The following is a 16,712-nucleotide window of genomic DNA, read 5'->3' as shown; positions in this document are numbered from 1 at the left end:
GAGACGCTTCAAGCAATTTCTGCCGATGGCGAATCTGTCCACCTTATGGCAGACGCAAAGAAATTCCGTGCAATGTTGCACTAATAGACGACAATAAAGAAATCTTGAATCTTCATGCTTTTGAAGTCAGGAAATGGAGTAAATGCCAATTAATACCTGCCTCTATCTTCAGAACAAATTAACGAATGTTTCCAGATAAACATTGAAATGATCAATGGAACAGGCTCCAGTGTGGGTGGTCTTCAGCTTCACAAAGTTGCAGCATAAGCCAGCCCCCATTCCCGGTGCAAATTGTCAATATTGTGTGTCAATATGTTGGCTGTAAACTTGGCAACAGTCTCTTCGTCGTTTGTAGTTACATAAAAACTCTGACAATTTCCATTCCTGTTTTTCAGATGTTTTGGTGTCTGGTTCAACAGGTGATGTTTACCCAGCTCCCTTTAAACTTACCAGGCCCTTGCCTCTCATCCTTTGAAACTGATGGGAATCCTACTTCACACACTCACGTGAAGTCACCGAGTCTACTGGAAAAGATCATCGTGCAACTGAGTGAGACACGAAAGTCTGCAGACTCTGGGATTGGAGTAAAAACACAGAAGTGCTGCAGGAACTCGGCAGGTCTCGTTGACAAAGGGATCAGCATGAAACGGTGGTTATATTCAGTAAGACCCCTGGTATCAGGCACCGATGGGGATTGGTAGATGCCGGATAAGTATATTTTCTGGTTGCTTGAGATTTACTTTTCCAATGCCTAATTAATACACTTGCATTAAGAGTAAACAGTTTAAAAATCAGAAATATTAAACTGTACTTACACTGAACAAACTTCACTTGCATTAATATATAAACCTTAAAGCATTTTACTTTATTTTTAGTCACACTTTATGAAAACATCGCTGAATCTGCAGGTTCCTCCCCCTCCACGTAGCTGCCCAAAAGATGAACAATAACATTATAGATAATTAACCCCCCCCCCCTTCCCCCGAGTTTACAGATAAAGCATCTGACCAGGATGACCCTTATTAAGCAGGGATAAGGAGACACTTTAAGAGAGTCGCCCTGACGGCGAGCGGCATCAACCCGCTCTTCATCCCGGGCGACGCCATCGCGGTTTCACACAACTTTATTCAAACAGCTGCTACGAGCAAAGCCTGACCAAGGCTGAATATTTGCTCCCATCTTCACCAAAGGATTATGTTACTTCACAGAACATTTACTTTTACAGTCTGTTTTACCTGTTATTTTATTCTGATTTATTTAAATTTTTTAACATTTATTTTCCTTGATTTTTTTTGCCGGTTATTTGAGGCTGGTGGTTGTTTGAATTCCAGATACCCGGGGTTTTACTATATCTTAACCTCCTACGGACACTGCAACACCTGCTGAGTTCCCTCCAGCACTTTTGTACTTCTACTAATTATGCAACTGAGTACAATATATAAAAAAGTGAATTAAAAGATCCCAGGATATCAGTAGAATAAGTACGCATTATCCAAAAATACCCGAGTCACCAAATTCTCGAGTATGGTGGATTGTCGAAGTTCCACTCTTACTTCTAAGGAAGTGACAAGAATGAGTTGACGTTGGAAATTGACCAGAAGAGGTTCACACGAATGATCCCCAGAATGAATATGAAGAGTGTTTGATGGCTCTGGATCTGTCCTCACTGGAGTTTAGAAGAATGAAAGGAGGGGAAGGGTTGGGGGGGGCAGGGTTGAATTGAAAGCTATTGAATATTGAAAGGGTTAGATAATTAGTCCATGGAGAGGATGGTAGGGGAGTCTGGGATCAGAGGACACAGCTTCAGAACACAAAAATGTCCCTTTAGGACATTATAGATAATTACTGGGTTTGAATCCCGCGCCATCTGTAAGGAGTTTGTACATTCTCCCCATGTCTGTATGGGTTTTCCCCGGATTCCTCCCACCATTCGAAACGTTATGGGGGTTATAGGTCAACCCAGTTCCCAAGAAGAGCAGATACAAGCAACTCAGTGGAATAACCGTCCAAAGCAGGAAAATGGGATCAGCTCAGGATGCTATCCTGGTTGGCATGAATGAGTTGGGCTGAAGGGCCTGCTCCATGCTGTTTAAATCTGTCATTTCTTCTGCACACATGGAAAGAACTATTACTTCCTCCCTGTTCTGATTATTGGATCTCCCCAATTACGCAGAGTGTCGACAAGGCAGAACGAGACACCACACAACGCCAGCAAGTCTGTTTCTCCCTGACTTGTGATGAGCAGACTCAAGACACTAACAACAGTCGCACTCGAGTCGACGCTGAGATGCAGTGACTGTTGGCACTGGCTCTCCCGCAGCCACTGGCTCTGCCCATGTCAAGGGCTTAATGACTTTGGACCACCCGCTGGCAAGAGGCACCAAGCCAGTCCTCTGCATCAGCACACCAGCTTTGTGACACAAAGTGAAGCTGGGAAGGGAACAGGCCAGCTCAATGTCAATTTCAATCTCCCGACTCACTGCATCCAACCATCCGTTCCTCCGGCAGTAAAGGCCAGCCAGCGGTTCCTGGAATGGGGAGGGGGTGGGAGGAGAGGGAAAAATCTTGTGTCTTTCTGCTTTAGTACCCTCAATGTAGCCAGAAGCAAGAAGACACAGCTGGAAATGAACCACCACCGCCCAGAACAAACATGCAAGGTCACTGGTTTACAGTCTCTCTCTCTCTCTCTCTTTCCACTTCACTTGCAGTACTGAATAACTGACAACAACACACACATGTTATATGTAGCACCATTAGGCATTGAGAACCACCATAAAGAGGTCTTGGCAAATAAAACTTTCACACTGCATTATATTAGGCCAGGCAACCAAGCTGGAGGGAAACAGGCCATCTCTGCCCCTCTAGTCCACACCGATTTAAGTGAAACTTCACTACTTCCCTTCCCTTAACCCTCCAACCCCCCTCAGATCCATGTACTCCTTCAACCTCCTCTTAAATTACAAAATTGACCCTGCTGCAACCAACCACCTCTTCCGGAAGGTCATTCCACTCAGCCACCACTTTCTAAGTGAAGAAGCACCCTCTTATATTACTTCTAAAGTTTTGCTGAGCACCAGTGGTTATCCATTCTTATGACCCCTCATTCCAATCTCCCCTAACCTCAAGGGGAAGAGCCTATCTATTCCCCTCATAATTTTATATACCTCTATCAAATCCCCCCCCCTAAGAATATGGCTGGGAAATCCTCCTCATCACCCGTTGAGTCCCTCCATCTTCTCATTATTTGCACAAGGTTCCGCCATCTGGGGTTTTCGTCTTTTCCGGTGGGTTTTGGGGAGCGAGGCAGAGAGGGAGATTCAAGATCCCTTTTATTGTCATGTTACATGAAGTAATATTACACGGAATGGCCGCCTGCCCACCATAAGGCAGAGGAAAGAGTCGCCATTAGTGTCTCCGGCACCCCTTACGGTACGAGAGAAAGAGGAGCAAAAGAGGTAAAACTCGAAAGTCTGCAGACACTGCAATTGAAGTAATAACTCGAAGTTGGAGAAACTCAGCAGGCCAAACACTATCCTTTATAGAGTGAAGGAAAAATCAACATTTTGGACTTGAGCCCTTCATCGAGGTGTGGAAAAATGACGGCAGGCGTCCAAATAAAAGGGTAAGGAGGGAGATTTGGTCGCAAAGGCAGGAGGTGATGAGGGGAGAAGGTGGGGAGGGGACAGCAGCGATCAAGGGGAGGAGGGATGGCTGGGTAAATAGGGAGGGAAGGGGGTGGAGAGCTGATGGGGTGAAGGGAAGGGAGGGGGAAAGGAGAGCAGGTTAGCAGAAACTGGAAATGTCGATGTTAAGAGAGCCCAGAAGTGAAATCAGGCATTGCTCCTCCAATTTACGGGTGGTCTTGGTGGGATGGTACTTGAGGCCATGGACAGACACACGAACATGGGAGTGGGCACAGAACTGAAATGGATGACCACTGGTGCTCAGCTAAGCAATGCGATCTCCCAGTCTGTGCCCATTCTCTCTGATGTGGAGAAGACCACAAAAAGAGGCCAAAGATTCACTTCAGCATGTCTGTGGATTTGCCTCCAGTGCTCCCGCAGCCTCTGCAGCCGTACAGACTCCCGTTCGATCCACAAGCCCCAGATTCGAACCTCCGACACGGTCAGCAAGCCTTCAGCGCCCAAGCCCTTTGGGAGCCACTCTTGTTCTCTGCACCCTTTCGAATCGAGAGGCTCAGAGGGAGAATATCTTCTCAATGCTGATACAAACAAGGGCTCGACAGATTCCATGAATCAATCAAAAGTGGAACCGGTGAAGAGACCAGATGTGGAAGAGGCCAGCTCTCATGGAGCTTGGTAATATGCAAGAAGATTACAGTATGCACATTGGGAGGCGAGCTGATTGAAAAACGAGGACATGATCATGGAAGACTGAGGTGACAACAGGAAGATGGAGGGACAACAGCATTCATGGAGAGAAACGAGTCAGTCGGTATTCAATTTGAGACATGGTGTGGCACGATTGGCATAGCGGTTAGCACAACACTATTACAGCACGAGTGATCCCGGTTCGAATCCGTCGCTGTCTGTAAGGGGTTTATATATTCTGCACGTGTCTGCATGGGATTCTTCCAGGTTTCCTCTCCTTTCAAAATGAAACAAGCCCAGTGGGGGTCATGAAGCCAGAAGGGCCTGTTACTGTGCTGTATGTCTAAATTTAAATTTAATTTAGATCCTTTCTCGAGACTAGGATAGAAAAGGAGATAGTGAGCATTGAAGGGGAACTGGGAACTAACATCATGGGGCAATGGGACTTCAAGGACCAGGACACGGGTGTGCTCTGGCTTATAGACTATAGAATAAAAAATTTGGCCACGATGAAACCAATAAGGGAAGGCCTCAGTGGATGAAGGACTCGCATCTGCCCGCGGCTGCTCATGGGAGCCAGGTATCTGGACCGGGATCAGTGAGCAGGGGCTTCCGAAGGGCTTCGGTCACTGACGACTTCCTGATGTCACGGGGGGGGGGGGGGGGTCATGAACCGGGGGCTTGGTGTCACTGCTGGAATGGTCAGGAGACCGTGTGGCTGCAGAGGCTGTGGGAGCGCTGGAGGTGCATCCACGGACACTCAGTGTCGCTGAAGGGAGTCCCTTTTGCTTCTCATTCTCTTATTGGTGGGGACGCACCTCAGCTCACAAAAAGTTAACAATTCTTTTTTGTATTTATTACATGACAATAAAGGAATCTTCGAATCTTGATATCAATGAAGGCCATCTCAGGAAATGTGAATCGTTTCTGATTCCAACTGGCAGGCAACTGAAGAAGTTTTTCTTGCTGTTCAAAGGTCAGAACAAGGAACAAGATTGAATGCAGATGTTAACCAGTCAGGCAGTGGTGTCTGTGTGCTCATTAATGTTGACAAACCAAAGTCCTCCACAGACAGTCAGACCAGTTTGCTTACCCAGACCAGAACTTTGTGTTGAATCTCAGCACTCTGTATGACACTATTACAGCACGAGTGATCCCGGTTCGAATCCGGTTGACATGGTAGCACACTCGAAGAGTTACTTGTCCAGCAGAAGAACTTGGACAGATTCGGAGACGGGGCAGAGAAGCAGCAAATGAAATGGAATGTCGGAACGTGCACAGTCATGCACTTTGGTAGAAGAAATAAACATGGAGGCTATTTTCTCAATGAGGAGAAATTTGAAAATCCCCAGATGCCAAGGGGCCTGGGAGTCCTCATGAAGGACGGCCTTGCAGGATAAGTTGAGGGTGAAGAAGGCAAATGCAATGCTGGTTGTCATTTTAAGAGGAATACAATCTAAGAGCAGGGATGTGATGTTGAGGTTTTATAAGACCCTGGTGAGACCTCACATGGAAGATTGTGAGCAGTTTTGGGCTCCTCGTTTAAGAAAGGATGTGCTGACATTGGAGAGGATTCAAAGGGGGTTCACGAGGATGATTCTTGGAATGAAAGGCTGATCTGATCATATGAGGAGTATTTGATGGCTCGGTCTGTGTTTGTGGGAATTTAATAGAATGAGGGGGGATCTCATTGAAATGTTTTGAATGTTGAAAGGCTTGCATGGAGCAGATGTAGAAAGGTTGTTTCCCCACGGTGGGAGAGTCTGGGACAAGAGGGCACAACTTCAGGATGGAAGGGCATGTCCATTGCCATTCAGCCAGAGGGAAGTGAATCTGTAGAATTTATTGCCACAGGCAGTTGTGGAGGCCAAGTCTTTGGGTGTATTTAAGGCAGAGATTGACAGGTTTTTGATTAACAAGGGCATCTAAGGTTATGGGGAGAAGGTTGGGCAGTGGGGCTGAGTAGGGAAATGGATCGGCTCATGATTGAATGGCAGGGGCAGTCTTGATGGGCTGAATGGCCTATTTCTGCTCCTATCTCTTATGGTGTTATCTGATCACAACCATTGATCTCAAGACACGTTCATGCCATAGTATCACATTCACAGTCATTTAGCATGGAATGGGCCCTTCAACCCAACTCAATCATACTGACCAAGTTGGTATTCTGGGCTAGTCTCATTGACCTCTAAACCTTTCCTCTCCACATCTCTGTCAAAATATCTGGATTTTTCCTGATTCTACAGGTTTGCAGCTCGTTCCAGATACAGACTGCGCTCTGAGTGAAAACATTGTTCCTCAGAGTCCTCTTAAATCTCTCCCCTCTCACCTTCAACCTCTACCCTCTAGTTCTGGACTCACCATTCTATTTATTTATTTAATTTATTTACAGTAGGGTAACAGGCCAATTCAGCTGTTACCGCCAAATTTACACCTGATCCACCTACACCCCCGGTAGGAGTTGAACGGTGGGAGGAAACCAGAGCCCCTGGGGAAAACCCACGCAGACACAGGGAGAACGTACAAACTCCTTACAGACAGTGCGGGATTCAAATCCAGGCCCAGTCCCAATCACTGGCACTGTAAAGGCACTTTGTCAACTGTGCCGCCCTGACACGTCCCGACATCTCTCCTGCAATAAGGATGTTGAGCATTTAATTTTTCCATGACTTTTTTTTCTAAGGAGACATGGGAGTTTAGGAGGTGGACAGGGCTACTTTACAGAGGTACAAAATATCCTGAGGGGTGCAGAGAGGGTAAATAGTCATAGCCTTTCTCTCTTGCAAGTAGGCAAATCTAAAATTGGAGGTTGCAGAATTAAGCTGAGGGGGGTGGGGGGGGCTTGAAGGGCACATTCTTCCCCCATCAAACCCCAGGTTTAACCACTCCCCGACAATTTCCAGTGGTCAATTAACATAACGACCAGCCAATCATGAAAGAGGTGTCGGTGCCACAAGACTCGCACCACCAGGTTCAAGAACAGCTGCTCCCCCTCCACCATCAGCCTCCTCAATGACAAACTCAATCAGGGACTCATTTAAGGGCTCTTACTTGTGCACTTCATTGATTTTTTATTTCTCTCTGTATTGCACAGTTTGTTTACATTTCTTTATTTGTTTACATGTTGAGGACAGATTTTTTTTTGCGCTACCAATAAGTGGTAATTCAGCCATACCCACAGGAAAAAGGATCTCAGGGTTGTATTTGATGTCATGTATGTCCTCTGACAATAAATATGAAATCTGAGTGTGTCTTCAGGATGTGGGATAAGACGAGAGCACCCTGGGAAAATACGTGTGATCATGGGGTGACCCTGCCAACTCCACATAGTCAGTGCCTGAGGAGAGTATCAAACCAGGAACCTGTGAAGCAGCAGCCCTACCTGCCTCATCACTTGCTGGGGAAGTCTGAACACTCGTGGTCTAGTTGGGGGGTAGAGAAACTACTGCTACAAACCCCCGGTTTCAGGGTTTAAAGGCACAAAGCACACAGGAGGACTGCAGGCACTGGAATATGAAGCTGAACACAATCTGCTGGAGGAACTCAGCGTCAGTGGGAGACACAGTGGGGATGAGGGAAGAAAACACCTCGTTCAGGAGTAGGCAGGATCTTGAATTCACTGCCCGTGAAGCTGGTGGAAACTGAAGCAATAGGGGACTGGGAAGAAGTAACTGGCAGGACCATCCTGCTGGATGAAGAGCTGGCATAGACTCGAAGGACCAAATAGCCCTCACCCCCAATCCTGTCCCATAGCAATTCTAGTGATTGGATGCAGGTGAAATCAATTGAATGACATGAAGGTTGAAAGATGACAAACCAGAGATAAGGGAGATAAAGATCTGACGAGATTTTCCACCACAGCTCGGAATTGGAAACTTATCTTGCGTGCGCGGTGGGGACAGTCATTATTACCTGCTGCTGCACAGGGGAATGTGGTTTAATGTTTCCTCTGTGAGGTAGATAAAGCTTCCTTTACAGTGAATCTTGCCATGTCTAGGGTCACCAAGAAAATCAGAATCAGGATTTATTGTCATGTAAGCATGGCATGAAATTCAGTTTATTGGTAGCATTACAGGCACAGAAGAAAAGTGAGGCCGTGTCTGTGGTTCATTGATCGTTTAGAAATCTGATGGGGGAGGGGTAGAAACTGTTTTTGTACCATTGGGTGTTTGACTTCAGGCTCTTGTGCCTCCTTCTTGGTGGTACCAGAGTGAAGAGGGCACAGCCTGGGTGGTGACCCACAAGGATTTCAGATTTATTGTCAGAGTACATACATGATATCACATACAACCCTGAGATTCTTTCTCCTGTGGACGCCATTGATGGTGCAAATTTGTAGTGCAAATCAAAACCGTTCACAGAGTATACATGTAAACAAAGAACTGTAAACAGATAACAAATCTAAACAATATGTAATGCCGAGAGATTTTTTTTAAATCAATAAAGTGCACAAGTAAGAGTCCTTGAACTCTGATTGAGGTTGTCGTTGAGGAGTCTGATGGTGCAGGGGGAGCAGCTGTTCCTGAACCTGGTGGTGTGAGTCCTGTGGGATCTATACCTCTTTCCTGAGGCAGCAGCGAGAACAGAGCGTGTGCTGGGTGGTGTTAATTCCTGATGATTGCTGCTGCTCTCCAACGGCAACGTTCCCTGTAGATGTTCTTGATGGTGTGAAGGTTTTTGCCTGTGATCCCCTGGGCTGTGGCCACTACCGTTTGCTGGGCTTTACACTCGGGGATATTGGTGACCCCATACCAGACCGTGATGTAGCCGGTCAGCACACTTTCCACCACAACTCTGTAGAAATTTTCCAGAGTCATACCAAACCTCCACAAACTCCTGAGAAAGTAGGGGCGCTTTCTTCTCAATGTCAATGTGTTGGGTCCAGGAAAGATCCTTCGATATAGTGACTCCCAAGAACTTAAATGTGTTCACCCTCTCCACCTCTGATCCCCCAGTGATCGCTGGATCGTACACCCCTGGCTTCCCTTTCCTGAAGTCAACAATCAGCTCCTTGGTTGACAAGGGGAGCGGATGATAAAGGTGTAAATTGCAAAAGTCTGCAGTCACTGTGATTGAAGTAAAAGCACATTGCTGGAGAAATTCAGCAGGTCAAATAAATAACATAGGAGCTGTCTACTTTTAAAAAAAAAATTGCATCCTTAAATAACTTAAAAATAGAGGTTCAAAGGTCCCAAGCTATAGAGTGAGGGAGCTGCGTTGTTAGGTTGAGGATTTGCGATAGCCAGTGGGCCGACTAGCCAAAATGAATGGTCCATTTATAGGATTATGTGGCCCCTTCCATCAATAAAATCATTTCACAAAGCCCAGTGGTTCTTTTGCTGCTCCATATTGTTACTTAAAGAATATTTTGTGTAAAAATAAATAAAGCAGATGGTTTTTGGCTTTACTTTCAGCCGACTCAAAGTAATAAAAATATAGACTGCATGGAAGCGGAGGTGACAGGATGCATAACGTTACTGATGGCTTTAATTTTGGAAATGTGTGACTAATTTTATCCGTTACTTTCTAAATCTCCGTTGGAACCTCATACCAACAATTTCAAACTGTGAAACATACACAAAGGCGTGAGTTCAAGTGTATCACACAGTGGGGAGATCTGATGGGGAATAAATCTTCCCTCGGTTGGTCCCACAAGATATCCTGGCAACGTAAACCAGGAAACTTCCTCGCCGTGAGGCATACCCATCCTTGGCTGAACCACAGAACATTGCAGTGCAGAAGCAGGCCCTTCGCCCCTTCTCGTCTGTGCCAAACTATTTCTCTGCCTAGTCCCACTGGATTGCACCCAGTTCATATCTTTCCACGGTTAGTGTAGTGGTTAATGCAACAGTATGACAGCGCCAGTGATCCGGGGTTCAAATCCAGTGGTCTCTGGAAGGAGTTTGTACGTTCGTTTCTCCATGGATTTTCCCCAGGGGCTCCTCTCACCCTCCAAAATGTACAGGGTGGTAAGCTAATTGGCACGGGGTTAAATAGCTGGAATTAGCTTCTACCGTGCTGTAAATAAAAGAACCCTCCCAAATATTTCATAAATATTAATATTGAGCCTACATTCACCACTTCAGCTCATTCCACACTCCCAGAACTCATTGAAATCACAGCACATTTGAATTATAATATATTTTTAATGTTTTTTTATGTCGTCGGTAGGAGAGAAATACAGAAGAAACCAACTAAACTCAGCTGCTTCATAGGGAAGGGGGCCTGTAAACGTTGAGCGGAGACCAAAGGGGGGCAGAGCCAAAACAGAGGTTGAGAATGTCTGGGAGAGACGATTTTGGTGGCTGTTATAAAAGTGATGGGTCAGTTTCTCTGCTACAGGACTAGGAGGTCTAGATTTAGATTATTTTGTCCAGTTGCCCCAAGGGTAAGTGAAAAGATTCGTTTTATGTGCTATCCAGTTGTTGCTATTCTCTAGCGCTGTTTTAGATTTAAAAATTCACAGAAAACATGGAAAAGGCAAAGTGATGAGATCAGTCTTGACAAGAGACAGCATTTTAAAATAACAGGAGTTTGAGGATCAGGACAGCCCGCTGTGAACCCACCCGCTCGTCAATCTCAATGCGATTATCAAACAACGGCCTTGGTCCTTCTTTTTGGTCTTTTGATGCAATTCCTGCACTCACACAGACGCGTTCCCAAAGGAAAACGGGAATGTTTACTGGATCAGTAAGAATGATGAATGAAAATAAATCAGGAAGGAGCAAGCTCTTCAGAAGGCGAATGAAGGGAGGGGAGAGCATCTGCTCTTGTGCGTGATGCTGCAACCAACTGCAGGTTAGAGTGGGCCAACACTTCGATCTGGGCATTAAACTGAAGACCCTTCGCCCTCTTCAGTGGGGGCCTTTGGATCTGAAACAAGAGCCCAGCTGAGAACGTGAGAACTTCAGAAATAGGAGCAGGAGTCGACTATCCAGCCCGTTGAGCCTGCTCCGCCGTTCAATGTGATCATGGCTGATCTGATGACGGGCTTATCTCCACCGACCTGCCTTTCCCCCATATCCCTTAATTCCCCCACTATGTAAAAATCTATCCAGCCTTGTCTTCAATATATTTACTGAGTTCACCTCAAATAGGCAGTGAAGTCCACAGATTCACCAGCCTCTGGGAAAAGCATCTCTGTCCTAAAAATCTATTCCCCTCAATCTTGAGGTTATGCCCCCTAGTTCTAGAAGTGTTGCCAGACATCGTAGTGTACTTCAAGAAAAAAAGCTGGAAACACTCTGCGGAAAGAGAAGATCAAGCCATTAAATACTTGCCTTGACCTGCTGAGTAATTTCTGATTTCTGGCCGCTCCGAGGATATTTGGCGACTATGGGCTATTACTGGCTTTGGAAATGGAGTTAATGTCACCAGTGGTGTTTGCCAGGGAGAACTCGCTTACAGAAGAAGGAGAGAACAGGCGATAGAAACACTAAAGTGAATCAGATGTGGATGGTCCAGAATTCAAGTGAGAAGCGTAGAGTGAGCGTGGAATTATCTCTAACAAAAGTCAAGTTTATTGTCAACTGATTGTACAAGCCAACGAAACGGTGTTCTCTTGTCCTCGGTGCAAAAGGCGCAAACACACAGCCAGACCTAACACACACACACAGACAAACAATACACATGCAGGACAAGTATTTTATCTATAAAAATAAGTGGATAAATATTGTTTTGTACACATGAGTGTCCCAGCAGGTTAGTGTGAGCAGTTCCTTTGGTTGTTCAGCATTCTCCTCCACAGATATCAGTCTCCGGAACCTACCCCAGCTAGAAGACTAGTCCAGAACCAAGATTTGTCTGCACGATTTTAACATCTCATTTTTTTAAAAAAGAAACTGTAAATTTTAAATATATTTAAAATATTTGAATAATATTTAAAAGCAATTGTGACTATTTATCTGTCATTTAATATTTATCATCCTTTTCCTTGTATGTAATTTAATATTTACCAAATATACTCGTGTAATAGTTGAGTTTTTTGGAACAATTTTTCAGGTCATATTTTGGGGGGAGGGTCAACTTTTACATGGGTCATTCTTTTTGACCGCGGTAAGTACCTGCGTCATTCAATGCATTGGGAGCTTGAATGGGCGGGTGGCTGGGTCCAGGTCCACATATGGGCTGTTGAGAGCTCAGAGGGACGGGTGGCCTGGACCGGATGGTAAGTCTGTGTTCAGGGCATGGGAAGCTCTGGTGAGTGAGCGGCTGAGGCGAGGATCTGCAGTCAAGGCATCGAGAGCTCCGGTGGGCGGGTGGCTGGGGTGAAGGTCTGCGGTCGGGACACTGAGCTCCGGTGGATGGGCAGTCAGGATATTGATATCTCGTATAGATGGAAGGTCAGGGTGCCGGGAGCTCAGATGGGTGGGCAACTGGGGCCAAAAATAAGGGGGGCGGGTTTTTCTTTTACACCGGTCATATGGAAAACATGTGATTTTGGGGCCTTAAAAGAGTGGGGGGGGGGGGGTGGGTTTTAGACTAATACATGGGTATATATACTGCTTATGCTTTATGTACCTGTGTCATTCTAGCAGGAATTTCAGTGCATTTGTACACTGTACTTAAGTGTATGGCAATAAATTCTCATAACTATCATTACCAGAGGAGAGTGAGCAAGGTCGAGGGATGTTATGGAGTTGACACTGTGGGGAATGCGACTCACTGAGGTCTGAAGGTGGATTTGCTTTTCTGGATTTTGTTCACAATTTGTGTTAAACATACAAAGCAGTTCTAGGGGAGCTTCTATTTTTTTGCATTGTCGTAGACCAGCGGTTTTCAACCTTTTTCCTCCCACTCACATTTCACCTTAAGCAATCCCTTACTCATCATAGAGCACCGATGTGAGGGGAAAGAAAAAGGTTGAAAACCACTGTCATTGAACATAGGAATAGGAGAAGGCCATTCAGCCCTCTGAACTAGATGTGAGAACAGTTTAGCTCAGAGCAGAGTAGACTTGATGGGCTGAATGGCCTAGTTCTGTTCCTTTTTCTTGTGATCTTCTCTTATCAGAGATCTGCCCTCTATCGTGGTGGTTCTCAACCTTGCTTTTTCCACTCCCATCCCACTTTAAATAATCCCTATACCATCGGTGCTCTGTGATTAGCAAGGCGTTGCTTAAGGTGGGATGAGGGTGGGAAGGGAAGGTTGAGAATCACTGCTCTAGACCCATTTGTTACTGAAATATTTGGCTTGAGAAAAATTGTCATTGGCCCATTTCCTTTGGAGTTCTGAAACCGTGCACATAACGAGTCAATGAGGGACGATTAAAACAGTGGTTTTCATACCTTTTCTTTTCCACTCACATCCCACCTTAAATAATCCCTATGCTCTGTGATTAGTAAGAGATTACTTAAGATGGGATGTGGGTGGAAAGAAAAAGTTTGAAAACCACTGTTTTAATCGTCCTTCATTGACTCGTTATGTGCACGGTTTCAGAACTCCAATGGAAAAGGGCCAATGACAATTTTTCTCAAGCAAATTATTTCAGTTACAATTGGGTCTAGAGCAGTGATTCTCAACCTTCCCTTCCCACTCACATCCCACCTTAAGCGACCCCTTACTAATCACAGAGAACCAATGGCATAGGGATTACTTAAGGTGGGATGTGAGTGGAAAGAAAAAGATTGAGACCCACTGGGCTACACTAACGGTGCTGCCCTTCTGGAAGTTTCTTTTCGGGGCGGGGGGGAAGACCTTGCCACAGTTCCAGCCTGAAGCAGCACAGAGTGGAGTGTGAAATGTTACTCATGTTATAGGGTGCTCAAGATGTTACATATTGATTATGAAGGTATACACGCATGGACCCACAGTGGAGTTCAGAGATCTGTAACTACTTCAACAGGTAGTCTCCCCGATGCTAACCTCGTGGTATCAGTATCTCAGCCATGCCTCTGTGCATCAGATGTTATCCAGATCCCATTTTAAATCTTCGTTGCTCATTTCCCTCAGTTTGACGACTCCCAAAGTGCACGGATGTTGCAACGGACCACCCTTCAGGCCGAGGAGCAGAGGCGGCAACTGTCACGCCACAGAGTGGGAGGGAGGGCAAGGCCAGCTGGTGGCGAAGGTCGTCACAAGATCTAATTGTCCCCTCGCTCCTTCTTAGCCCCACCGCCAGGAAGGGGCTGGTGACTGAGACCTCCCGATGAAAAGAGCTGAACACCTTCACCTGGGCTTGGGACAAAGCGTCACACCTCGTTCAATGAAACACCCTCACAAGCTCCCATCTGTGTGGGACGTTCTTCCAAGAGCTGTCCTTTTAACCAAACACTCACAACAAATCTGTTTCTGTAAACTGTTACCATGGAGAATGTTAGAAATATCTCCAACTGGAACAATTTAACTAAAAGATCAACCTATTTTGATTATTCGAAAGGAGAGAATCATATCCAATCCAGACAAACCCTACAACTCTTGTCAGTGCAGCGTTTCCCAAAGTAACTGTCAAAATCTGTGAAATGTAAAACTCTGCTGAGGTTGTTTTAAAACAAAATACAAAGTCTTTCTAATCGACGTGGATAACATTTTAAGGACTTTAAAAATAAATTAAATGTTACTTACCCTGAATTGCTTTGCAGAAATGCTTTGCACGGGCTGTTCCTTGATATTATTCTTCTCTTGTGCACTTTTCTTTGTTTAAAGTGTAATTTCCCCAACCGAGTTTCTTTTCTTGAGCCTGTCAACCGTCCCCAGATTTTGGGGCTCCTTCCTGTACAGGAACAGACTTTATTTCTTTGAGTTTGGCTGCATGGTTTCTCTCTCTTTCTCTCTCTCTCTCTCTCTCTCTCTCTCTCTCTCTCTCCCCACCCCCTCCTCTTTCCCCCTTTTCTCCCTGGTGAGTAGCTGGTCCACAATAACTGAAGCTTAGGTTAAAGCCCACAGACTAACTGCAAGAAGTGCATGCCTGCAGCCCTCCCTATCTCTTCGGTAGCCTGCCAATGCTAGTGGAGCATACCTTCTGGGAGGAACAGGCTCTTATTAAAAGGGGAGGAGCTGTTGGCTGTGGGGATGGTTAACTCCTCAAAGGCCATGCCGTATACTGGACAAAATGAACAGCACTCCTCGCAGATGGTCAATTTCAAAGCTGAATGAAATAAAGGCTGTTATTTAAAATGCAGACGTTTCACATTCATGTGTGCTTTACCAGCAGAACTGCTTGCAGGCTTAGTTTGCTTCTCCTGTGGGAAGTCTCCCAACAGACCAGTATCTGGAAGGTAGATATTCCAACTCTCCCTGCCAGTGGGGTTCACCCAGTCGTGCTTGAAGTACAAAACATCACATCCCTTCTGGACGGCCTTAAAACCCAAAGGCATATACGTCATGTTTAGCTGACCACCTCTCACCCCACTCCCCCACTTCAGTCTTTACCGGCTTCTGTGTTTACTTTTCAGAATGAGCAAGAGAATTTACTGTCATGAAATCCGTCGTTTTGTGACAGCATCACGGGGCAAACATTCGTATAAACCACCTTACAACAATAAATAAAAACAGGGCACGAAAAGTCAAAGTAAGGCAGTGTCTTTGGTTCACTGATCATTCAGGAATCTGATGGTGGAGGGGAAGAAGCTGTCCTTGTGCCGCTGAGGGCTCATCTTCAGGCTCCTGTACCTTTTTCTTGATGGTAGCAGTGAGAAGGTAAAGGGTAAAGGTTCCATTAATGTCACATGATACTACATTTAGAATGTAACATATATAAATTTTTTTAACTTTTATCTACCGTAAGGCACTTTGCCCAGCGCCCCTCACAGAAACCTACAGCACCTGATGTTCCTGGGCAGTCTCCCCTCCAAGAACTGACCAGGTCTGAGCCTGCTTAGCTTCCGAGATCAGACAATCTCAGCCATATTCAGGCTATTGAAGAGGGCATGGCCTGGGTGGTGGGGTCTTTGAGGATAGAAGCCGCTTTCTTAAGGCACTGACTCTTGTAGATGTCCTCGATGGAGTGATGTCTGGTGCCCAAGATGTTGCAGGCCGAGTTAACAACCGTCTGGAATTTTTTCTTGCCCTGAGCATTTATTGTTCTCAGTTCTGTTCAAAAATAGAAATGCTGGAGGAAGTCAGCTGGTCTTGCAGTGTCCAGAGGAGGTAAAGGTATGTTACCGACAGTCAGGCCTGAGCCCTCCCTCAAGGAGTGAGCATAGAGCAGGCAGGCATCTGAATGAAAGATCTTGAAGAAGGGCTCAGGCCCGAAATGTCAGTGATGGAGCTTTACCTCGTACAGACGCTGTGTGACCTGCTGACTTCCTCCAGCATCCCTGTGTTTTTATTGCAAAACACGACATCTGCAGAACTTCGTGGTTCACTTCCTTGGAATGGCACCTGGGATTAGCCTAGACCAGCCATTCTCAATTGGGCCCTACAGATCCCACCTCTCCACCC

The 16,712-nt window shown here is 45.7% G+C and overlaps 1 protein-coding gene across 2 annotated transcripts in view; it reads right to left on the bottom strand.

The window, feature by feature from the left end:
• LOC138765208 (prickle-like protein 1) overlaps positions 1 to 15,258 on the bottom strand; it is an 80,375-nt gene extending 65,117 nt beyond the window's left edge. For both annotated transcript variants that reach the window (XM_069942152.1, XM_069942151.1), the window contains exon 1: positions 14,895 to 15,258. The gene's annotated coding sequence lies outside the window, so the exon portion shown is untranslated. The remainder of the gene's footprint in view (positions 1 to 14,894) is intronic.
• Positions 15,259 to 16,712: the final 1,454 nt, after the last annotated feature.

The sequence above is a fragment of the Narcine bancroftii genome, chromosome 5 (assembly GCF_036971445.1).
Source record: "Narcine bancroftii isolate sNarBan1 chromosome 5, sNarBan1.hap1, whole genome shotgun sequence".
NCBI lineage: Eukaryota > Metazoa > Chordata > Chondrichthyes > Torpediniformes > Narcinidae > Narcine > Narcine bancroftii.
This window is presented reverse-complemented; position numbering and strand designations above follow the sequence as displayed.